The 26,845-nt window shown below is 38.5% G+C and overlaps 1 pseudogene; it reads left to right on the top strand.

Moving 5' to 3' along the window:
• LOC139457898 (scavenger receptor cysteine-rich domain-containing protein DMBT1-like) overlaps positions 1–26,845 on the top strand; it is a 78,839-nt pseudogene that overhangs the window by 15,188 nt on the left and 36,806 nt on the right.

The raw sequence follows: 26,845 nt of genomic DNA, 5'->3' as shown, positions 1-26,845 counted from the left end.
CAATGATGGTGTGTGGGGACAGTAAATATTAGTCTTTGCATCAGCACAGTGTAACTGATCAAACTTCAATTATTATCTTTAGTTTAAACATATTTATTCAACAATTATTATATTGCACTCTGAAAATCAACTATGTGAATAAGTAACTCTCTGATGTCATCATTTTAATTTTAGTATCCCATGAATAATGAATAAATCAGATCCTTAACATATACATACTAAACTCATATGGACATTCATCTTGTGCATTATGTGGTTTGTTTCCAAATAAAACAATTCTGAAATATAATTTAATAGGAATTAATTTAATTTAATTACAGTAACAGTACTTGTAACAGTACATGACATTTTTGTTTGTTTAAACACAAGAACCATGGTGGCACATGAGCTGGTAAGTTTGCCATAGGTTTCTTAGAAAATGCTATCTCAGTCTTCTGGTTGGAATGAAAAGAAACATGCCTGTGTACATGTTTACCCTTGCCAGATGTATTTTTTCCAGTCAGCCAATCCATTACTTTTGTTCACCTTGTGTGGTCTATTTTATACATACAGGTACTGCATCCAACCTGTTTTTTCTTTGTATGCAATCACAGTATCACAACTTCCTCAGCTGGTGTGTATAAAAGTTCCCCTGTCATCATGAAAAAAGAATTATAAAGGAAAGTCATATTTTCATTCAAAAACATATGTCTTTCCTTGAATACTCTTTGTCTATGTGCCAGAAATGTCAGTGTCATAAAAAAATTAAAAAAGATTTTCATAAGGACTTTTCTTAGATAGACCTAGATCTAAGTCAAACCATGTGACTAGTTAGGTAGAATTATAACCTTATAAGCCCTCATTTCTGAGGTGTCCATATTTTTCACATTTTTAGGACTAAACATGATCCGTGTAGATCTGCCTGTTTTGTTATGTAAAACAAATTCTTGTCTTAAAAAATGAGAAAAGGAATCATTCAGACGAATTTTTTTTATCCCATTGATTCACGAAAATCAGTTGAAATGTACAGTGGTGACTTTTGTACCCAAAATTTCTAGTAATTTGTTACCCAAATGGGTATGTGATTTTGTAGATCTACCTAGAATTATTTCAAAGATAAACATTAATTTGGTGTCTTAAACTTAACATAATATCACTTTCCTATCAAAACAATTCATTCTAACTTAGGTTTAACCAACGTAACTGGCCTCTCCTTCAGTGACAAGACGTCAATTTTCTCTCAAAACTAAACAATCAATTTCAAGGATCACAGTCATAATCATATTTGGAACTTGATGAAATATTTTATCATGTGTTCTGTTCATCTACATGAAAACATAAATATAATATAGATCTTTTGTCTTATTTTCTTAGGTACAAATTCACAAAGTATTTTGGGTACAATTTAATTTATTTTGGGTACAAAATCACATATATAGGAGCCTAGAATCTATATATATTTACACTAGCCTACCTCGTTGTGTACCAAAATGTTATCGGTTCAGAGGACGGGAGGTTCTCAGAAAGTTTTCAACAACATCTTTAATATTTAAATTGTTCTTTTTGTAATGTTAGACCAATACAATATTATGTTATTATTATGGCATATCAATACGTTGTATCGCTCTCCGTTGCGTTCGTTTTTAGAAAATATTTTTAAAATTAAAATCATCGAGCGTGAAATCCATTACGGTTTCAGATTTAGACTTACACATTTGATGGCGACAATCACGAAGAAATATGAAACAAATAGGAGTGAAGACTGCTCTCCAGATCAATAAATAGTAAATAGTTGACGAAAAAATAGTAAATTATGTATTTTCTTTTGAATTTGAATCTATTTCGGAATATCTTTATGATAGCTTACCATCTTTTGCATATTTTGCTTCCATGTGTCACATGCGGTACGTGCTTCCAGTTTCAGAAATGGTAGCTAAAATTGCAAGTATTTTGATAATTTCTCGTAGAATGCATTATTTTGCTATTGAATGGTTTACCTAGAATGTATGCCCATGTATATCAGTTCAGATTTTGCGTATCATCCAATATTTGTCATTTTTCGCAGTGTTTGTTGACTTTGTTCAACTCAACAAATCGCGAGTTAGGCCACGCCCAAACGTAGCTCTGACGTTTGTCGGCTTGTCAATGTGTCGGAAAGTTTATCAAACGAAATCATTTGCAAACTCTTTAAAAATGAAATACTTTTTACTAAGATTTATACATATTGTCAATAATTCTAGAAAATTAAGTTAGATGTAACAAAATGATTGTAATAGTCTAACGGGATAACTATGCATGTGGTGTTGTTTGTTTACCGCCGTTGCCATGATCGTACAAGTTCCATCCAATCGATGATGTTACGATTCAGATTGTTTTTGTTTACAATTAGTTACACCAAAAGTTGCTAATTTTTAGAAGTAAAGGAACATGAGTGTTTTCCTTTCATCAGCAAACAAAAAATTATGATTGAATGTGAAAAATGATGAAATAATAAAGAAAATATCAGACTGCAAGCCGCTCAACGTGAGGTGCCAAAAGTCAACAATGGCCGTTTCTGGTAGTTGTGTGCCGAGAAGTTTGGCCGAAACATTTTTAACTCGCGATATTTTCTTAACTAACTAAATGACTGAACGTTTTGATATTGAGCAAGCTGAGCATTTATGCATGTCATACGTAATTTAAATGTTACGCAAAGCCTTCTTGGTAAATAGATATGGCGAGAAATAGCAATCAGCTGTGCACACGTTTCCCCCCAATCTACCGGTGATTCAGTTAAAACGTACCAAGTGATACCACTTTAAAGCTCTCAACGCTACTGTCGAACTGGTTCGACAGAGTCTGTCACTACCCGTTTTGCTACTGTTGGACCAGTTCGACAGGAGAATAGCATGACACCCACAAACAAAACTCGCCATATCTATTTACCAAGAAGGCTTTGCGTTACATCTAAATTACGTATGGCATGCATAAATGCTCAGCTTACTCAATATCAAAACTTTCAGTAGTGTATTTACCTCAAAAAGAAAATATCGCGAGTTTAAAAAGTTTCAGCCAAACTTCGCGGCACACAACTACCAGAAACAGGCCTTTGTTGACTTTTGGCACTTCATGTTGAGGGGCATGCAGTCTGATATTTTCTTTATAATGTTATCATTTTTCACATTCGATCATAATTTATTGTTTGCTGACGAAGGGAAAACACTGAAGTTCCTTCATTTTCTAAAAATTAGCAATTTTCGAAGTAATTAATTATAAACAATAACAATCTGAATCGTAACATCATCGATTGGATGGAACTTGTACGATCATGGCAACAGCGGTAAACAAACAACTCCACATGCATCGTGATCCCGTAAGACTATTACGATAATTTTGTTACATCTAACTTAATTTTCTATAATTATTGACACGCATGTATAAATCTGCGTAAAAAAATATCATTTTTATAGAGTTTTCAAATGATTTTGTTTGATAAACTTTCGGACACATTGACATGCCGACAAACCTCAGTGATACGTTTGGGCATGGCCTAACTCGCAATTCGTTTAGTTGAACAAAGTCAACAAACACTGCAAATAATGACAAATATTGGATGAATCACAAAATCTGACATTCTAGGTTAATCATCCAATAGCAATATAATGCAGTTTACGGAAAATAATCGCAATACTTGCAATTTTAGCTATCATTTCTGAAACCGGAAGCACGTACCGCATGACACATCGAAGCAAAATATGCAAAAGTTAGTAAGCGATCATAAAACACATTCCGAAATAGATTCAAATTCAAAAGAAAATACATAGTTTACTTTTTTTTCGACAACTGTTTACTATTTATTGATCTGGATAGCAGTCTTCACTCCTATTTGTTTCATATTTATTCGTGATTGCCGCCGGTGCGTAACATCAAATTTGTAATTCTAAATCCGAAACTGTAAAGGATTCCACGCTCGATGATTTGAAAATTATTTTCTGAAAACGACGGCAGCAGAGAGCGATATAACATATTGACATGCCATAATAATAACAACTGAATATTGTTATTGGTCTGTCATTGAAAGAAGGACAATTTAGAATATTAACGATTGTTTTTAAAACATTTACTCCCCATCTAGTCCTTGGTCCCAATATGTTTTTGGTACCACTTGGGGGGCAAAGTGTCACATATACCAAACATTACACATTAATGTGTTTAACATGATTTTATGTGATAGCAAAGTTAATTTCACAGCTTTTAACATTTATAGCCACTTTTAGTTAGTGCCCTGCTGCTGCCAGCTAATTACATATTGTGGAACAAGTTGCAGGCTAGTAGTAGCCACATGCTATTTTTAGCACAGTCAAGGTGGCAGCAGCATGGGACCAGGGCTCAGCACTGGTTCACAGAGGTCTACTATTTCTTGTCATGCACAGCTACATATGAAATTTCATCAATGAACCAAGGTCTATACAAGGTAAGTTACTGTTGCTGTCCAATTATCATTCGTTATTTTTTTATTTGAATATTGTTACACTGTAAGAGAAAGTAAAGTTTTGTTCAGAAATTGGTCATGACTAAATATAGTCCAATTAACTTTTCTTTTAATCTGCTCAAAAATGAAATCTAACATACAAATGATCCTCAAAGTTGGAAGTTAGCAGTTAAAAAACATTTACTAGTTATCCAATTTTAATGTATCTATGCAAAGATTTGGTAATTAGATCTGTTGTGACACTGTAAACAAACAACAGAAGATAGTATTTTCTTAAGACTATATTATTATGGCATGAGTACTCTGTTGAATATTACTTTTTTTTAAAATGAATGTATGTCTATAATGTAATAATATGTGCTGTTCTATTAAGACCAATTAGAGAAACATTTGTTGCAAGTAAGTTGATATTTGTGATCATATTGTTTGGGGAATGGGGGAGTCATTGCATACATGTGGCAGTTGCCCTTGTGACTCATGGGTTGGGGGGTTGAAGAAATTGAGCGGTTATGCTCCCTCGACCGGGCAGGTAGCTATGCCCAATTTTCTTTATGACTGATGGGGTTTATTTTGTAAACAATCTCCAAGGAATCTTTGTAGGGAAAATGTGAGTGTAGTCCTCTCAGAGATTTGTTGATCAGATAATATAATATGCAATAGATGATTATTTATTACGATATATGTTTTGCTGGGTTAGTCTTAAGTTGTATCTTTGAAATAAATTTACTTTTATGTTAACAGGTTTGCACTGGACTTATAAATATCTTTTGGTTGCAGCACCTATCTGTGAAGGCAGTGGACCATGGCAGAGAAATCTGATGAAGATGTTTCCATCTTGTCCAAACAGAAGACCTACAATGAATCCTGCATCATTTGTGAAGAGTCTTCTTCAAATTTAACCTCACTGTCTTATGTTTCTTCGTGGAAAACACTATTCAGAGCAGCAAAACTTTGAGATCATGCTAATATTTTAAGAATAGCGGAAATAACAGAAGAAGATAAATTTCCATCACTGCTGTACCACCAAAATTGTCGGAGCAGATTTACAAATGAAAGAGATCTGAAACAGTTCCTGTCACCTGAAGCAACAACAGAGTCTATTCTCGTGAGAGAGAAACTGAACAGGTCAGGCCATTCTTCAACAAATGTGCATGAGGCAAAATGTGTATTTTGCAGCAAGACCAAGTATAAAAAAGGTACCAACCCTAGGGAGCAGTTAGTAATATCGTCACAACTTAGAACTGATGAAACTCTCAGGAGAATAGCAACACTGAAGTTAGATTCTAAAATCCTTGCAGTTACTAGCAGAGATATTGTTGCAGCTGAGGTACACTACCACAGAAGTTGCTATAGAGATTACACAAGGGATGAAGAGAGGTATCACCATTCAACTCCTGTAGACCAAACCGAAGAAGATCAAATTTATGAACATGCTGTATCAATTGCCTTTGAAGAAGTTTGTGAGTACATTAGAACCACAGTTTTTTCAAACTCATCTGTGCTCAAGATGACAGACCTTGCTAGTAAGTTGAGAAGTCTGCTTGAAAATGCTGGATGCAAGGAAATCAAGGCATCAACAATGAAGCACCTGCATCGTAAACTTAATTCTGAATTTGGTGACAGCCTTCACATATTTACTGACAACAATGGCAAGCTTCTTCTTTTACCAAACACCCTATCTATTGAAACCATTGCCAGAGAAAATCAAAAGATGCAAGAAGAGATAAATGTTTGGAGGACAAAGAGTGACACAGAGAAAGTTGTACAGGAAGCTGCAATTCTACTGCGCAAGTGTATAAAGAATATGAAAGACAAATTGCCATGGCCACCACAACCATCAGATTTGAAAAATCCATCCAAGTTTGTTCCTCTTCTTGTCAAAGAGTTTTTGGAAATTCTTCTCACTGGAGATGTGAAACCAGAATTCATGTCGGAGAAAACAAAAATTCTTTCAGACTCCTTTGGTCAAGACCTTGTTTATGCAGTGACTGGTGGTAAAACAATTACACCCAAGCAAATTTTGCTTCCGTTTGCTGTCAAGACTCTCACTGGCAATGTTGAAATTATTCAAATTTTGAACCGTTTTGGTCATGCTTTTTCACGCCCAAAATTTGAAGAAATTGAGACTGCAATATGCCTCCAAAAGCTAGCATGGGCTGAAGAAGATGCTGTACCACTACCACAAAACATTCACCCTCATGTTGTTACTTCACTTGCATGGGATAAGATTGACCGCCTTGAGGAAACTGACAGGAGGAGGCACTTCCCACAGAGTGAATGGTATAGCAATCCAGCCTACCATCCATGGCCCACATCTTGATAAACATCAAGCTCCATCAGTAGAAAAGACAAGAAGACGCACCATTGACTCAGTTGTTCCATTGTTACAGCTGTACAATGCAGGAGAAAGAGTTGGACCACCAGCAATACCAGCGCCATGCTCTCCCTCGAAATCAGCTATGGGTGAATCAATGAATAAAAACCTAACATGGATTCTTGCAAGACTTCATAACATCCAACAACAGAAGATCAGTTCATGGACTGGCTTCAATATATTGGTTCGTGATGAGGATGACATAAAACAGGACACAATTGGATACCTTCCAACCATCAATGCACCTGCCACTAACATGTCCACAGTTCATGAAATCTTGCAGCAGTCTTTGACCATAATGAATGCTCTTCAACTTGAAAACATTGTAGTCACTTTGGATCAAGCCCTTTATGCCAAAGCAGCTGAGATTGTTTGGAAACACCAAGAAACATTTGGCAATATCATCTTGAGACTTGGTTCTTTTCACACAGCATGTACATTCCTAGGTGTCATAGGTAAACGCTTCCAAGATGCTGGTTTGAAGGACCTTTGTGTTGATGCTGGGTTCATTCTCAAGTGTCTTTGAAGGGCGACACTACAATCGTGCAGTGCGGGTCCATAAAGTCGTATATGAAGCACTGATGAGACTTCAGTGGAAAGGTTTTCAACAATGGGTTGCAGAAAACAACAGTGGGGGTTTGGTAACAACTGTTCAGTCGGCACTTGAGAAGGTTGCGTATGTGCATGACAATGTTGACAAAGAAGCGTTTGAAGCTCTCCATGAAGATGCATCATACACAAATACAATAACAGCCTTTCTGCCGTACCAAGACTTTCTGAGGAAGGGAAATGGAGATATGTCTGCATTCTGGACATCCTATACAGATATGGTTGAGATTGTTTTGGGTCTAATCCGTGCTTCAAGGGAAGGCAACTGGCTGCTGCATTTATCCTGCATCAGATCCATTATACCTTGGTGCTTTTCATATGACAAGCAAAACTATGCCCGATACCTATCAGCATATCTTGGTCAAATGTCACATTTGTCCTCTACTCACAGAGACATTCATGAATACCTGGAGAACGGTGGGTTTTCTGTTCAGATTGGGTCTGACAATCCTTTTGGAAGAATTCCAGTTGACCAGACCCTGGAGGAAACCGCAAACAAAGACACACAAACGGCAGGAGGAACCAAAGGTTTCAGTCTTAAGGCAGGAGCTGTTACAAAATACTATCTGATGGCAGAATACCGCAGCATCTTCCTTGGACAGATCCGTAATATGACGAAGTTGAATAGATCGTCATTCAGTCACCCAGATTTGCAACAGACAAGAATTGCCAAAGATGAAACAAATGTTGAATCAGTAGTGGATATGCTAGAGAACAACTGGATCAATCCTTTCAACAATGCTGAGTTGGTGTCACTATCCACTGCTGCTGCAGCCACTCCAAACATCACTTCTGACCTTCTGAGAGCAGAAGAAATAGGAGAAAAGTCTTTCAGTGACTTTCATTCCAGACGTCTTCTTACCAACCCTCCATTGCAGAAATTTCACGATCGGCTGCCAAGAAACAATTTGAAAACCTTCAGCAACCTGACCAAGAAGAAGCAAAAGGTTCAAACTAGTCAAGCTGAAGTAGTGCTCAGAGCAGATAGAAATCTGTTTGCTCATATGGTCATAATAGCACAGAGCAGACAACTCAATTTGAAATCTGTATTCAGCCACCCCCTTGGACCTTTACCACTGTCACTTGCATACCCTGATGGATCACTCAGAAAGACAAGTAAATCAACTTTGGCTAGGGAATTGGAGAAAACTGCACCATTATCAGAAACTATTCCAGAACCATCTTGTACTTTGATTGATGGAATGGCAATTGTACAGAAAATCAAGGGTGATAACAAGACTTTCCAAACTGTTGCTGATGACATTTTTGTACAGATTTTGCACGAAGGAGACAAAAGTCAACGAATTGACGTAGTGTTCGATGTGTACAAAGATGTGTCCATCAAGAACGCAGAAAGAAGTCACCGTGGAGCTGGTACAGGAACACAGTTTAAGAACATCGCACCTGGTCACAACATCAGACAATGGCGAAAGTTTCTGTCTAGGTCAAGCAACAAGCAGAATCTCATCCAGTTTCTCGTCATGGAGTGGAAGAAGGAGAAATATACTTCTAAGATTGGCAACAAGAACTTGTTCATCACATGAGGAGAGGATTGCATTCAGCTTAGTCCAGAAAGCTGTGACTATATAGAGGAATTAAACTCAACACAAGAGGAAGCAGATACTCGACTTCTTCTTCATGCCAGCCATGCGTCAACTCAAGGTTACAGAACCATTATTGTATGTTCTGAGGATACCGATGTATTTCTCCTATGCCTGTCTTTGCTTTCCGACCTGCAGTCGGATGTCTACATGAAGCTTGGAACAAGAAACAGAACAAGATTCATCAGTATATCCAATTTTAGGAAGGCACTGGGACAAAATGTATCTGAAACCATTCTTGGATGCCATGCCTTCACAGGATGTGACACCTTCAGCTCCTTTGCTGGGAAAGGTAAACTGTCTGTCTTGAGATTACTTAAAGGTAACAAGAAGTACCAAGCCTGCTTCAAAGAACTGGGACTCCATCATAAGTTGCCAGAAGAAGTGTTTTCCATACTTGAGGAGTTTACTTGCTCTTTGTATGGTTTCTCTCTCAACCATGTGAATATATTGCGGCACAACCTTTTTCTTTCAAAAAAAGGTGAAATGGAATCCCACCAACTTCCACCATGCAGAGATTGTTTGATGAAACATTCACAGAGAGCCAACTATCAAACAGCAATGTGGACGAAAGCTCTCGACAACAGGCCTAACATCCCATCACCTGATGGCTTTGGATGGACCATGGATGGACCATGGAACAGACGGCTGATGGATACGACCTGGCAGTTGACTGGATGAGTGGTCTTCCAGCGGCTGAAGCTGTGTTGCAGCTGTTAGCCTGCAAGTGTCCCAAGTCATGCAAACTTCCCAGCTGCACATGCATCTTAAATGGACTGACCTGTACTAGCATGTGCAAACTCCAAACATGCACAAACTTTGGTGAGGAGAGCGAGTCAGGCGACAGTTGTGGAGACGAAGAAGATTAACTTGAACTGATAATATTTGTAATTATGTAGATATCATCAAGTGTATTTTAATGTCAGCTCTTATTTGGGAGAAAAGCCTGAAGTAAGGCAGGTCTTAGACGCCTACAATGCTGGTTAAACAACCCTCAAGCATAGGCATCGTGCTACAGGAATGGGAGCTTGAGAGAAGACAATTTCAGCTTGGATTAGTCAAGTGCACAGGAGTTGGGAGGCTTGTCATTCCACCCAACTCAGACGTCACTATCACTGACAAGGCGCTTCCCTAACAGAATATATGTGCTATATTGCAAAGAACCAGCCATTCAGCTATTACCGATGACCTTGACATCTCATCCAACTTGATTACTGACAGAGAGAAAGGATTTGTGGATGTCAATATTTTCAACATTACTACAAGGACAGTAGTCATTCACCCCATGCTCTTCTATGTGAGATCCAGCCTGTATTTGTTGAAGAACAGCTTACCTTGGAAGACAGTTCTTAGGACAGCACTTCACTCTTTAACAAGATGGACATAGAGTCTTCACGAATCTCAACCACTCAGCATAAAGAGGGATTGCATGTTATCTCTGACTATTTAGACATGTTCTCTCATGTTGACCTTGACCTTGGACACACTAGTGCATGTAGGTACCATGAATTCAAGTGTGACTTAGTTGTGTTTCAATGAAATTGTGGATGGAGAATCAGTAGACAAAACCTTAATGACAATCAAGATTGCTAACAGATTCTATTTTCTATTATTGGGATTTTGATACATTGTGGTGGACAAAATCATGTCCAACTTACGAAAAAGGTCTAAAATAATTACATGTTATCATTTCACAACCCAGATGAGCATACATATGGCTATATGATATTAAAGTATCAATAAGACATACATATTTATGCTTTAAATGGGTAAAAGGGACAGAACATCTTTCATTTCCAATGTTTAATATTTGTTACTATTTTTAGACACCCTCAAATGTCAATGGCCATTTCTATAAATAAGCTGCCATAAAAACCTTGCTATCATATCATAATATGACTAATGTACAAAAATGCATATGTCCCTTTCCCCCCCCCAAGTGGTACCAATTTGCCAAATTTTCGTTCTGGGACCAAGGACTACTCCCCAATCTTCAGAATGGATGAAAGTAGGTACACACGTCGACTGGATGAATGTAGGGCCTATGTGATTTTGTACCCAAAACAAAATTGTACCCAAAGCACTTGATGATTTTGTACCCCAAAAAAACTAACCTAAATCTGTTTGATCATATTTTTTTTTTCATGTTTATTGCAAACATTGAGCTGAACATTATGGTAAAACATTCATCAAGTTCATAATATGACTAACCTAAATGTACGTGGTCCTTGAGTGTAGTCAGTCCACATTGGCACAACTCAAATTGACTGACTGTGATAGGAAAGTAATAAATTCTTGTCACTGGAGAAGAGGCCAGTAAATTGGTAAACCGTAAGGTAATTGTAGATCTAGTGTTTTGACAGAAAAGTGATAATGAATTAACTTATTTCATACAAAAAGCAATGTGTAAGTTTGAAAGTACAAAACTGTAATACAAAAATATTCTGGGCACAAACTCTCAAGACATTTTACGTACAGAAAAAGCACATTTAAAATGGATTTCGTAGAACAATGGGATACAAAATGATATCTAATCAGTGGAATTCCATTTCACATTTAAAACAAGTATTTATTTACGTAACCAAGCTCAGGTAGATGTCTCATGTTTTGTCCTAAAAGTAGAAAAAAAATATGGACACCTCAGAAATGAGGGCTTTTAGAGTTATAATTCTATCTAACTTGTCAGATGGTTTGACGTTGGTCCATCAAAGAAAAATCTTTATGAAATTTAAAAAATAATTTATGACACTAAATATTTCAAGCACTAATCCTAAGATTATTCAAGGAAGGACAAATGTGGATTTTTTGTTATTGCAAATGCTTTTGTTTTTGGCATTTCTTGTTTCATGATGGCAAGGGCACTTTTATAAACACCAACTGAGGAACTTGTGACACACCAGCTGATGAAGTTTGATACTGTGAATGCATATACAAGGGAAAAACAGGTTTGCATTAGTACATGCATGTATGAGAAAATTAACCACATAAGGTGACATAAAGTCAGGGGGTGTGGCTGACAGGACAAAATACATCTGACAAAGGTAATCATGTATACAGGGTCATTTCTTTTCATTCCACCCAGAAGGCTGAGACACAAAGAACATAAGGACCTTCACTGACTGTATATTCAGAAACCCATCAAAATGATCAAGGATGTCCGATCCAAAGCTGGTGATGATCTGCATTTATTTTGAATTTTTGTACATTATACTGACTGAAGACAAAAACCTGTTGATCATGTTCCTTCAGGGGACATGCATGAGTGTCACTGTCAAGCACACGAGACCATACTGCAACAAACCTGGAAAGTCCTGCCACACTAATTACACATTATTTCATTGGTGAGAACCCTGAAAAAATACATAAGGTAGGATATTTCCATGTACATTTCTCCAACAGAACAGAACTGCATGAATTGTCAATGTATGTATATGTGCCCTATTCCTTTTTCAAAAGATAACATTCTCTTATAAATATATGGCTAACTCACCAGCTTAAGTGCCACCCTGGTTCTTGTGATTAAACAAACAAAAATATCATGTTCTGTTACAAGAAATTAATGTATCGTATTCATATTACAATTATATTTAAGAATTAGTTTTTTGGAAACAAACAACTTCATACACAAGATTAATGTCCATATGAGTTGTGTATGTATAGATCTAGGTTCATATAAGTATCTTATCTATTTCTATATTTCTTTGATGAAATACTAAACTTAAATAATGACATCAAATAGTTACTTATTCACATAATTTATGTTCAGGTGAAAGATAACAATTGTTGAATAAAATATGTTTAAACTAAAGATAATAATCAAAGTCTGATCAGCTACACTGTGCTGATGCATTGACCTGTTGACCAATATTTAGTATCCATACACATAATCATTGTGAAACAAATAGATACTAAGTATAACTTAATATTTCAGAAGCTGTGAACAGATGTAAATAATTAAACATTAACAAATTTATCATCAATACGCAATCATGGCGGTCTCTATATTGATGGAATAAATTTTAAGATGATCCGTGAATTGTTGTAAAATCATGCTAGAATCGATAAATGTATTATAAAAGGAAAAATTATTTAAATATCCAACATTTAATTAGAAACTAACACTGAAAATATGTATATCGTATTTTTTTATATATACATCACCCACCTGCGTATATCCTATCATATTCGGCATCGCATGAATGCTATTTTGAAACATGTTTTTTCACGCCAATTTTCGCGCACCTGTTGAGGGGTGTGATTGTTGCCTATCGACGATTTCTATGGACTTGTTGCTTCACACACATAATTATTATAGTGAAAACAAAGTCATCAGCAAGTACATCGCAGATACATGAATCATATCACTTTATATTCAACGTAACATTGAATGGTGATCCTTATATATCAACAAGTTCAAATAAAAGATACCGAGAAACTTGCATGTGTTGTGTTGATTCATCGTCTCCCGTTTCCGGGTCACGGGAGCATGCAAGGTCAAACGGATTAAAAAAATACGCCAATAATATCATGAAAATCACTTTGTAATTTCATGTTAGTGGTGATTACTGATAATATGTAGTGATTTGTGTTTATTCTGTATAGTACAGGTGAAATATTTCAAAATTGACTGTAATTGTTTTGTTTCGAAAGATTATCAGCAGACTACCCCTGTCTGTGACATCACATCTGGTGACCTTTGCACAAACTGAAATATTGCTGTCAGAATTTATGATCTTTATTTTCGTTTTTCTCTCGTCATATTAAACGGAAAATGACAAATGAAACAATCTTCGATTGAGAAGATCGTCAACTTTCGCCAAGGCATATACATGTAGACAGTGTAAATTTTGTTGATATTAAAATAGCAATAAGTTATGCCGAGGTCGGGCGAAGCGCGCCATGGTTGATGTTCGAACGTCTGCTAGCATCATGACACAGTACTTGTATTTTCGTATATCGTAAATATTCAACCAAAACACTCGAAATAAGGATTGGTGAATATTGATGAGTCATTTATTGTTTCCTGCAAATTTGATAATGTGACATGTTAGATTAACTTGAATGTTTGTATTTCTGCAACTGACATGGTGACCACGAAAATTTAGTTTTTTTTTCTGTTTAACGTTTTGATAATAAATTTACAGAAATGGTATAATAATTTACCATTGCGCTGTTATTTACCAATAAAAACCATTGAATTTATACTCAGTTAAAATTAAGATATTGGAGATCTGATTATTGAAATCAATTTGCACAAATTTAACGATTTAAAAAGGTTCCTAACATGAAACGTAAACCACCTTCAATAACGTAATTCAGGCAAGATCACTAAATTTACAAATTTTGTGTTCGTTTGGTCTTAACCTTGGTATGATTGAAAACATCAAGATTTTTTTACATAGTAATGTGTATTTTTCTATCAGGAATAAAAGTGCAAACTATTTCTTCAATTGGCCCTTGTATAATGAAGCACCAACTGTTTGAAATCACCCACCCTCTTTACAGCGCCTTATGCTAAAATTAATCCAGCAGGCAGGGCTAAGAAGTGTGAAAACAATTTAGCAGGCTAAAGGTTAAAGAAATATGATGCAATGGTCGGAAGAAATTGTATCTGAAATGATTATTTTATCAGGATTAATATATTCCAATATCGTGTTATTTTAGTTGCAGCTTCCACCATATATACTTAAAATTATAAGAACCATAAGCGTAGCACTTTGGTACAAATTGTATGCAGGATATTTTTTGATGTATGGAACGATTTTGACCAGTCAGCGTAGGGACTTCACGCGCTACATGTATTTCGATTGCGAAAACGTTATGGTTACATTTAATAGTCAAACTGCCTCAAATATGACTTTTATCTAGTCATGGTACGGCATTTATGATATGTGTATCCATTCTCTTGCAACTAAAGTTCGTTTCAAGGCGTCAATAGCGGTAATCTGACCGTGGTTGCTGTTAATAAAGGTGAGTTGTGCGATCTACCGGTAATGTTTTCTGAGATGGGGGAAAACATTGTGTCATTGGAAAACTTGAGTTTATTGAAAATGTTTGTAAATTTTGGGAGCCGTGCTTTACCGCTCGATTTAACCGAGTTAGCGCTATATTGAAGGGCGCAATAAAGAGGGAACACTGTATCATATTCATATTACAATAATTATTTTAGAATTGTTTTGTTTGGAAACAAACCACTTAATGCACAAGATAAATGTCCATGTGAGTTTTGGGACAAGTTTTGTATGAATATGTCAAGGATCTTATCTATTTATTGATTTATTATTCAGGGAATACTAACATTAAATAATGAGAACAAATAGTAACTTATTCACATAATTGATGTTCAGGTGAAAGATAATAATTGTTGAATATGTTTAAACTAAAGATAATAATAGTTTGATCAATTACACTGTGCTGATGCACTGATCAATATTTAGTGCCCATACACGTAATCATTCTGGGAAAAAATAGCTCCTATATATAAAAAAATACCTTAAAATTTTTAAAACTGCGGACAGCTGTAAATAAATAAGTATTAACAAATCTTTCATCAATACGCGATCATGGCGGTCTTCATATTTATGGAGTAAATTATAAAATGCTACCTTCAGAGTCCAAATAATTGATGGGTGTTATAGACGGTCAGAGGTTTAGCCGAGGTGGAGTTGAAGGGGTTAGATGACCAACAAAATAGTATACATGCTCTGCCTACCTAGCACGATCTATGTTGCATGTTTCAGAGTATAAAAAAAGGATTAGAATAGTAGTTGTTTATGATTCATAGTGTAAAAAAAGATTTATCCCGTGTTATGCGCTTTAAAAAAACAATTCTTACGAAAACTTCAACATCAATTACATATCTGCCATAAATCCTGTATTTCGGCTTCAATCACACAAACAAAAATGTTCAGATTTTCAACAGAAGTCCTCTTCACTGTCAATTACACACAACTAGTTGTCGCCAAGTAGTCTCGTAACTAACCAAGCAATGACATCATAATGGCGGCAACCTCACTTTTTTCCTGTGTGTTCTAGAGTCAACACCTACTATAGTAGTAGTGACAATCTAGCAGCTGGTAGTAGGTCACATTAACCTAAGATTATTCTAATAATAATAAGATTGCTATAATAACAGGCATGTAAATAAATATATTTTTAAAGTAATAGTGCTGCTGGAAGAGACTACACGCATGTGAGTATGGCTGGTGTTGGATTTATGAGGTTGCCATGCTGTCTCCAACCAGCCCCGTGTGTAAGAAGTGTGGTCAATTTTAGATCACAAGAGATCCTCATGTAAACTACGCGAAGTTCAGAGGGAAGACCTGCAGCTGGGAGAAGAGATGTCAACAATGCAGCCACACATCTGAAGAGGCCGAGAGTAAGGCCAAGAGGAGAGAGGCGGCGAAGAAGAAAGTGGACAAGATTACCACTGAGAAATCAATGTCAACCCCACCGCCTCCCTCTCCAGTGACCCCATCATCTCCTACACTCACCATGAGCCTCCTCCAACAACTACTGAGAAAACATCAGATGATGGAAGGACATGCTAGCTGTCCGATATGGATGCTAAGATCGTGAGGGTAGCTCTGGCAAAGACTACCAGATCTTCGTCCACGCCCGGGGGCCATGCTACACAAGAGCTACAAGCTGAGCTGCACGGCGAGCCCATGGACCACGGCCAGGTCATGGGCCACAGTGTGGCTCCCGATCACCAACCCATGGATCAGTCACCAAACCAGCTAGCTGGCCAGGGAACAATACCATACGGGAGCTGTATGGTATCCATGGACAGACCATCCACGGCAACCAAGCCAGCCAGCCATACCAGCCAGATGCTGTATGGCCCCAAGGGCCTACCTTCAACGGCATTCCAACCGACTGCTTAGCTGTCCAGCCAGCCAATCGTGAAGAAACTGTACGGCCGCCACAGGACTCCATGGGTTTACCCAGCCAACCGTCCAGCCTACAAGCCAGCCACCTGAGAGGACAGTGAAAGCATGGCTACCGTTACGCATGGGCTGCAAGCCTCACGGAGACATATCATACTGGAATCATGATTGGAATCGGAGGATGACAAGCCCTACGGGGCAGAAGCTGAGGGGTACCATTATCCACCCGCCATGGGAGATTCCCCAGGCTACTCAGAGCAGGAATCAGAAGGTTTGGAGAAGATTGACAACTCTCCCGAACGAGATTACAGTGAAGGCTACACTTTTGTGGAACTTATTGAATAGCTTTACCACCTTTGTCAGGCATCCGTGACGAAACTGTACTGCCGCCCCAGGGACTCCATGGGCCAGCCACCAACGGCTACCAAGCCTTCCGACCACGGCTTACTGTTTGACCGTCCAACGGGACCCAAGCCAGCCGCACGGAAAGGAATCAGAGGGTTTGGAGAAGATTGACAACTCTCCCCAACGAGATTACAGTGAAGGCTACACTTTTGTGGAACTTAATGAATAGCTTTACCACCTTAGCCAGGCATCCATGACGAAACTGTACTGACTCCATGGGCCAGCCACCAACGGCTACCAAGCCTTACGACCACGGCTTACCGACTCCACAGTAGTCCCACGACAAGGCATTTTTGATAATGCAGAAGATGCAAACGTCCGGTTACTATGCTCTGCCTCAGATGCTGTGGCAAGATCGTGGCGACCTTCATCCTCCCTTTTTATGACAACAGATGGGACAAGTTTGTCCAGTGGAGAAGACGACAAGGGATTATTGATAATGCTGTATCAATCCCTATGAGAGTGAACTTCTTCATCTACGTCCAGACAATAAATATTAGGACCCTTTGTATCTTCCTCAAGTGGAATCTGTCTGTGGTATTATCGGCATTGTTAACGGAACCTTACGAACCCATGGTAAAGGCTACCCAACTTAAAAAAGCTAAGAATACATCGTTTCTGCTAGCCATGGCTACAGCAGCAAGTTTCGGAGTTACATGTCTAAGGCTATTTTTGTCTTACCCCTGATCAACTTTTGACTTCTTTCACAATAAGATCGCTCCCAGATTTCATAGCGAAGAACCAATCTACCACAACTGGACCGTTGGGTCATAGACACTGTACAATCCAAGCATTGGGACCAACAGTGGATCAACCAGACAAACTGTTACGAGGGGTGTTCATTGTCCCCCGCCACGCGAAAGCCCGAAGCGGGGGATATAGTATTCACGACCGTCCGTACGTACGTCCCAGCTGTTTGTTGCCGCGATATCTCAAGAACTAAACACTGGATTGTCTTCATATTTGGAACTATGGTGTATATACAGACTCCCCAGACACCAGTCGGTTTTGGTGACCTTGACCCCATTTTCAAGGTCACAGCAGGCAAATCTGGTTTTGTAGTTGGAAAACAGTGTTGCCGCGATATCTCAAGAACTAAACACTGGATTGTTTTCAAATTTGGAACTATGGTGTATATACAGACTCCGCAGACACCAGTCGGTTTTGGTGACCTTGACCCCATTTTCAAGGTCACAGCAGGCAAATCTGGTTTTGGAGTTGGAAAACAGTGTTGCCGCGATATCTCAAGAACTAAACACTGGATTGTCTTCATATTTGGAACTATGGTGTATATGCAGACTCAGCAGACACCAGTCGGTTTTGGCGACCTTGACCCCATTTTCAAGGTCACAGCAGGCAAATCTGCTTTTTGAGTTGGAAAACGGTGTTGCCACGATATTTCAAGAACTAATCGCTGGATTGTCTTCATATTTGGTACTATGGTGTATATATATACAGGCGGGGGACATTTCGTCACTTTGTGACAAATACTTGTTAACGATTTCCCCTAAACCACTTAGGGTTATCATATTTGGTTGAAATTTCACATGTGTAATGATACATGTATCTATTGGATATGTCTGAATTTGCAGCACAGAACTATTAATCTTACCACTTTTACAGGTGTTATGATCGAGTAGGGTGTGACAATGGAGCCAGTAGAATACCAAGCAGTGATTAGGTTTTTATATTTGAAAGGTCGCACACCAAAAGAAACTTTCAATGAAATGAAAGCAACTTATGGGGAAGATGCCTCATCATATGACGTTGTTAAACACTGGCATTGCCAGTTCAAGTGTGGTCGGACATCTGTGGAAACAGCTGCCATTCCTGGTCGCCCCCATTCAGCCATTGATGAGGACACTATCCATCAAGTGGAGACTGCCATTTTGGCAGACCGACGTATAACTGGTCGCCAGTTAGCACAAGATGTCAAGATCAGTGTAGGGTCTGTAGAAATAATCATCCATGACAATTTGAACATGCATAAGGTGTTTGCAAGATGGATTCCCAGGTTGCTCACACCTTTCCAAAAGCAGGAACGAGTCAATTGCTCAAAGGATCTTTTGGACATGTGCCAAAAAAAACAGGCAAACATTTTTGACAGACTTGAAACTTGATGAAACTTGGGTCCATCACTATGATCCTGAGACTAAAGTTCAGTCGATGCAATGAAAGCATGTGGAGTCACCACCCCCAAAGAAGGCACGTGTCCAACCCTCTGCAGGCAAGGTCATGCTCACGGTGTTTTGGGACCAGCATGGAGTAGTGATGATGGATTTCTTGGCAAAGGGATACAAAAATTACAGGAGCTTATTATGCTTCACTGCTGCGGAAATTGCGGGACGCTATCAAGCTTACGAGGCGTGGCATGCTGACCAAGGGTGTCTGTCTCCTGCAAGACAATGCTCCAGTACACAACTCTCATGTTGCCCAGACAGAAGCGCGGTCCTGTGGCTATGAAATCCTTCCACATCCTCCTTACTCTCCTGACCTTGCACCATCTGACTTCCACCTTTTTCCAACCATGAAGTCATTTTTGAAGGGAAAACGTTTCACTGATGATGAAACACTGATTTCTGAAGTCAAGTCCTGGTTTGAGATGCAAAATGAGGGCTTTTACAAGCGAGGTCTCAACATTAAACATCGTGTCTGAGCCGAGAATTCAAGGCGACGAAAGCCGAGATGTCATTTGACTTACATTACACGCGATCGCACGAAAAGATGGAAATTAATAACTTAGATGTAAGTTTGATTGCTTTCAGATATATTTTTGTTGATTTTATTTATTACTTTGTATAATATATTTAAAGATTTGTTTAAAATGTCTTTATTTTGCTCTTTGAAATGTTCGATGTGGATCCGTTGTCGAAATTTTCAATAACATCGTGGGAAATAGTGAATAATTATTTAATTTATCGATAAAAATGATAAATTGAAATGGAATACGTATTTCAGACATTGTGAAATGTGATAGATTCAATAAATGAATGATATTACAGGTAGGTCCATAAAAATATATACTATATTTTGACGTGACTACGGCTTGCCCGGAAAACAGGCCTACGGTGTTGAAAGAGTGCCATCCGTGCCATCGAAGCACGAAGATAATGATTTAGCTGTGCCATTTTCATTTTAGGCGTGCGGTGGCACGCAAAATACGGTTAATTTCGAGCCCTGTAAACGATCGCGAACATGTGTGAAAAACATGGCCCTACGTAAATTTCCAAAATAGTCGCCAACTGGGTTTAAGATAAGGTAGCCATGTGGCGACTGGTAGATCAATTTAGGGCGCCAATCATAATATTAGGTTGCATTGGCGACTAAAATGGTCGCCACTTAGAGGGCTGATATATGCCCAAATATGAGCATTGTTTACATTCCTATGCATACGCATTAACAACATGCGCTGCAGTTGTGTTTTTCAAGCACCATGTTGTTAGTACGCAGGACACCTATAAGAAAATTTGAAAAGTCACATTAGCGCCGCGCTTTGAATATCGGACCAACAGTCGGTCACTCGCACTGCTGGGGTCTGTGCATTCAAGATGGTTCGGTTTCTTTGACCTATCATTTGAATATATATCATGGCGTACCATTTTGGAAGAGGGAAATCAGAGTGTTCGCCAAAGACATTCATGTTTACTGTACCACCCTTTACTAAAGACGTGAAAATCAACACGCTAAGTCTGCTTGCATTCAGTGACAGCTTCGAACGAAGGGCAAGGTCACCACTGGAATAAGAAAAGACAACCGTGATCTACTCAGCGCTTTACGCTAGAGATAGGGAATGTTATTGTTCGCCTTAGGGATATTTTTGGGCCACATAATCAGAAATTAGTATCTTACCACCTGTATCTTCACCACGTGGGTAATAAAAGAGATTATATAACACATAATAGTAGAACAGAACATAAAATACATGCTTACATTATACATGTGTGACCAAGTGGGGAGGCAAATCTCTCCACTCACATTACATAGCAGCAGACCCGTGAAGATCCCGGGTAGAATAGGTCTTCAGCAACCCATGCTTGCCGTAAAAGCCGACTATGCTTGTTGTAAGAGGGGACTAACGGGATCAGGTGGTCAGGCTTGTTTGATGCATGTCATTGATCCCAATTGCGTGTATCGATGCTCCTATTGTCAATCACTGGATTGTCTGGTCCAGACTCGATTATTTACAGACTCGATTATTTACAGACCGCTATCATATAGCTGGAATATTGCTGAGTGCGGCGTTAAACAACAATAAAACAAAAACAAAAAACAAAGCAGCAACGCAAGAATTAGCTGTTTCAAGGTGACTCAGTGGGTTGTTGTCTGTATAGACTTGTGCCCAAACAAGTAATCTCTGAACTTGTGAAATTGCCCACTTGAGTGCCAACAATTCTATTTTCATGGAACTGTAATTATTGCAATTTTTCTCAGTGGGTCTCAAACACCTGCTGGCATAACCAATTACTCTTCTTTTAGAATTTTGTTCTTGGGACAGAACAAAGCCAAGGCTATTTAAAGTTAAACTTGCAAAAGTCTCAACAATGAAAGGTTTAGTGAAATCAGCATTCCCTAGTACAGGTGCAGAGATCAGTTTACTCTTCAAAGTATCAGAGCACACTGACAATTATCATCCGAAGCAGACTTAGAAGATCCTTGGGGTTTGCTTGTATTGAACTTGTTGACTACATTATGCAAGGGTCCAACACATTTGGAGAAACTCTTCAAATACCGCCTGCAGTAGCTTTAAACTGCAGAAACGATCTCAAATCTTTTACTCTCTTGGGTACTTTTCACTCTGCAAGATCTTTCACTTTATCTGGATTGGTTGCAACACCCTCAGCGGATATCACATGCCCAAGATAGTTCACTCCTCTCTGTAGAAAGTTACATTTGCTTGGTTTGAGCTCAAACCCATGTTGTCTTATGATCTTAGACTTCCTCCAACCTTTCAAGATGCTCCTCGAATGACTTAATTGGCAAATATGATGATATCGTCCAAGTATACATAGAGATTACTACACGAGTGTCTGTCAGATACCATTGATCTTACAACGAGTTGTTTCAAAACGTATCTAATGAGCGTTACCTGGCAACTGAGGTGAAACTGGCCCTTGGTTACCTTGATGCTGGCCCCTGCCAGTTCCTCTGCTTTGCTAGTGATAGCTGCCTCTACCATGTTCCTGGCCTCTGGCTCTGTGATGCTGATAATAGGCCTATATGTACTTAGGGATGCAGGTTAGGGACAAACTCCAGAATGCATATTTCAAGGACAAACTTCTGGCTGGGTACAAATGTAGACTCAAGAAAATCTGGAGTTTAGAGCTGAACACCTGCAATAAAGTTAAAGCCACAAATACTGCTGTACCAGTCCTTTCATATTCTTTTGGTGTTGTTGATTGGACGAAAAAAGAAATTCAGGGTATTGACACCCCCACACGAAGAATCATGTCTGACAATAGCTCTTCCCCCAAACGCTTACCGTATTTTCTTGAGTATAGTGCGCACCCATGTATAATGCACACCCCCCTCTAGCGGGTTTAATATTTTGGAAAAAAAGAAATTTGAATATTATGCGCAGAAAAAAATTAGACCATACCTTTTCAGCGAAGTCCGGCAAACGAATGGGTGATTAGAAACTTCATCAGTACAAATTCGAAATTTGAGATAAAAAATCACCAGACATGTTTATTTACCGATTAAATAGCATTTATTGTTCTTTATTGTAACTTTATAGGATTTTTAATGCAAGGATCGGCAACAATTGTATCTGAAACTATTTTTTTTTTATCAGGAATAATATAGTCCATTATTTTCTTAATTATTTGCAGCCTTTACTAAATATATTTAAAATAATAATAACCCTAAGAGAAGCAGCTGATCGCTATTCCCGGGTATTATTTTTTACATGGAACCAGTCTGACCAGTCACCGTCGAGGCTCACGCGCACGTGATCGCGTGAATTTCATGTTGACATAGAACCATCAAACAAAAACAAATATGACTTTTAACGAGTCAAAGTATGTCATTTATGATATATGTATCCATTCTCTGTCAACTAAAGTTTGTTTCAAGGCGTCAATAGCGGTATTCTGACCGTGGCTGCTGTTAATAACGGTGAGTTGTGCGATCTTCCGATCGCTTCACACACGATTTCACCGAAATTAATAAAAACAATATTGAAAAGAATTTTGAATAAAATTAATGAAATAAGTTACAAACATAAGTCCAGATATACAAAGAACACTTTTTATAGCCAGACAGTGTAATTACATGATTATTTGGCGTTCTTCAGTATGGATTTGTTGACATGGTATTTCCGGTGTTTCGTGCTCAAGGTAATGTCTTTCCATGGGGGAAAAAAACACTCAAACTCATAATTCGTGTATAATGTGCACCCCCTTCTACACAGCTGTGTTTTTTCGAAAAAAAGTGGGCACTATACTCAAGAATACTTGTATATTTACCAATCATAATGGGAGGGCGTGGTTTGATTAATGTGGAGGCTCTTCATGATAGAATTGAATTGTGCATTTTTGCACACATTTTTTTGTCTGACGATCATCTTGTGAGGCATGTCAAGACTCATGATGACAACAAGGCATTCCACTGTTTTCATAAACGAGCCAAGGGTAAGGGACATAATCTCAATGTCAGTGTTGTTTTTGTTGATGGTTCTGTACTGCTGGAGGGTACAGAAATGAGTGTCAACCAAGCAAAGTGCCATATCAAAACGGCCCAGACTCAGTTTTTCAAGGAGAGGCTATCTGAAGGACTACTGAATCGAGTTTATGTGCAGTGTGTTGAGAAGATCAGCAACCCTGCAGTCCATCGCTTGGATGAAGTCGGCTGGCCTGAAAAGTGAAACAGTAGGCTTACTGTTTGCTGCTCGGGACCAGTCACTTCCCACTCGAATCCATCAATGTGTGATTTTGCATCAAAATGTAAATATGAAATGTAGATTATGCAATGAATTTAATGAGACTGTCCAACACGTTGTCAGTGGATGCCCCGCTTTGGCACAAACACAGTATCTTAAGCGACATGATAGTGTCTTGATAATTTTTTTTACCGTATTCACCATGCTTGTGGTTATGACAGAGAGGTCCATCCATGGTACGACCCGGAATATGTAGAAGCCATCATGGAAAATGATAAATACAATTTTTTTTGGAATAGGCCCGTTTGCAGCCTCAGATGTATCCAGGCCCACAAACCTGATCTTGTCCTTTTTCATAAATCCAATGAAATCATTTATATCATTGAATTTTCTGTCCCTTTTGACACTAATGTGATTGACAAGATTGGCTAATATGCGGACCTTGCTTTCGAAATGTCACGCTTTCATCCGAGGTACCAAGTTGTCCGACTTCCCCTAGTTCTCGGTGCCTTAGGTTTGGTACCTCCCAATATGTTGACAGACATTGAGAGAATACCCGGGTTTGATCTCGTGGATCAACTTAAACTCTATGCAAAGGATGGTTGTGTTCAGTCAACATGGTCAAGGTGTAATGGATGGTGTTCATGTGAAATGCTGAGTTAGAATTTGAACCAGACCAATCGGAATTAAGCTGACTTGAACAAATTAACTCCATAAAACATACTGAAATGACCCAAGCTACCTGTCATATCCCACAGCTGTTAATAGTTGCAGCTTATTCTTATGAATAGAGTTGATTAAAGAAAAGTCCACACTCTGAAAGCAACGCTGTAGAGTAGATCAGCTGTATGGGTTCATTACATTCAGAGCAACACTATACAGTAAGATGTCAGTACATCATTGCAGTACAATATATACAAATATGCAGAATACAGGGAGTACACATAATTACAACACTGCCAAATTTATAATCTTATTTACACGTGTATGACTCTAATCAGACCTATTGAGAAAAATGTGTTTTGTGTAAGCTCTGACATTTTTGTAGTTAATATGATGTTATGCAGTCATCATATGGTTACATATACATGAGGTACACTGCTAGAGCATTGACCACACTTCTTTAGATGTTTTGTTTTTGCTGTTGTTGGAAACAAATTTTCTTAAATAATTCACTCTTTGTGTTTCATAAGTGATACATGTTTTGCAAGTGTACTCTCTGTCAAACTTTCATAAATTTTCTGTTCTGCAGTTACTTCAACTGAGTATGCCAGGTTTGGCGGCTATGCCACGTTGTCATGGACTCTCCCGGATCCTGGGACCAGAGAGTTCAGTGTGTGTAACAGTGAGACAAAGACATGCCTTCTTCATGTCACAGGATATAATGATGTCAAAGCTGCCAGTGACAAGTTCACATCTAGAGTGAGATTCATTGGACACGTGTCATCATCAGGAACCGGTCTGTTCAGATTCGTGCTCTCTGATGTAACTTGGGAAGACGAAGGTCATTACAAGTGTTACAGAGGCTCACAAGGATCAGGAAGACCAATCATCCCTGACTGTGGACAGAATCTGGTAATACTGGGTACGTAATCCATTTCCGTTCACAAAACATGCCTACAAAATGCTATTATTCTACTCAAGGCATACACTTTTTATGATATAGGAATTAACCTCTCTTCATGTTCAACGTGTCTTCCTTTCTGTTTCATCAAAGATCCTTGAAATAAAATGAAATTGCATCATGTTGTATGTAACTTTGTATGTAATGGAAGAACAGACAAAAAGAGAAAAAAATCATTGTTTTGCATCCCTACTGTCAAATAGCATTGTGAACAATTCTGAACCACAAGTTAGTTATGGATTTATGTACATGTCATCCCAACAAATCTATCTTCCAGTATGTTGAATTTTACCTCTGATCATGAAAATCCTGTCAGCATTAACCCCCGAGTTCCATCTGTAAAGCTAGAAAATGCTTCTGTGCATTCCTTAATTATCGAATACGGATCCTGCAGCATGGCGACATGGCAAATGATATTCTTATCAAATCCTTCCATGATAACAAGGCGCAACCCATGGCAGTCAGTCAGCCTTCCTATCCCTATCAGCTGTTGACTTCAAGTGACTTCAGATGCTTCATTCCTTTACATAACCATAATTATGACTGCAGCACGTGAAACAAAATTTCCTGTAACACCTTTAATCAACTGGGCCCACTTAACAGAACAACCTTAGTTACAATCAATCTCAGGTGCTGACAATCAACTTTACAATCAACATACCTTATTCCACTTGCAGGGGCGGTGGGGTAGCCTAGTGGTTAAATTGTTCGCTCGTCACGCCGAAGACCTGGGTTCGATTCCCTACATGGGTACAATGTGTGAAGCCCATTTCTGGTGTCACCCGCCTTGATATTGCTGGAATATTGCTTAAAGCGGCGTAAAACCATCCTCACTCACTCAGTATTCAACTGATTCTGGCACAATTGAAAGACAGCTTAGATTTAAGACCGGGATCTTGGCTAAGATCGAATTCTTCAATGGTGAAGGTTCGAATATCTTTAATTTGACTTTTCTCTACAGTTGTCTGCTAAAGTGCATGGCTTGCAGCACAAACCATGAGTAGAACCAGTTATGA

Source organism: Haliotis cracherodii, unplaced genomic scaffold, assembly GCF_022045235.1.
Source record: "Haliotis cracherodii isolate W230 unplaced genomic scaffold, xgHalCrac1.p SCAF_12, whole genome shotgun sequence".
Lineage (NCBI taxonomy): Eukaryota > Metazoa > Mollusca > Gastropoda > Lepetellida > Haliotidae > Haliotis > Haliotis cracherodii.
This window is presented reverse-complemented; position numbering and strand designations above follow the sequence as displayed.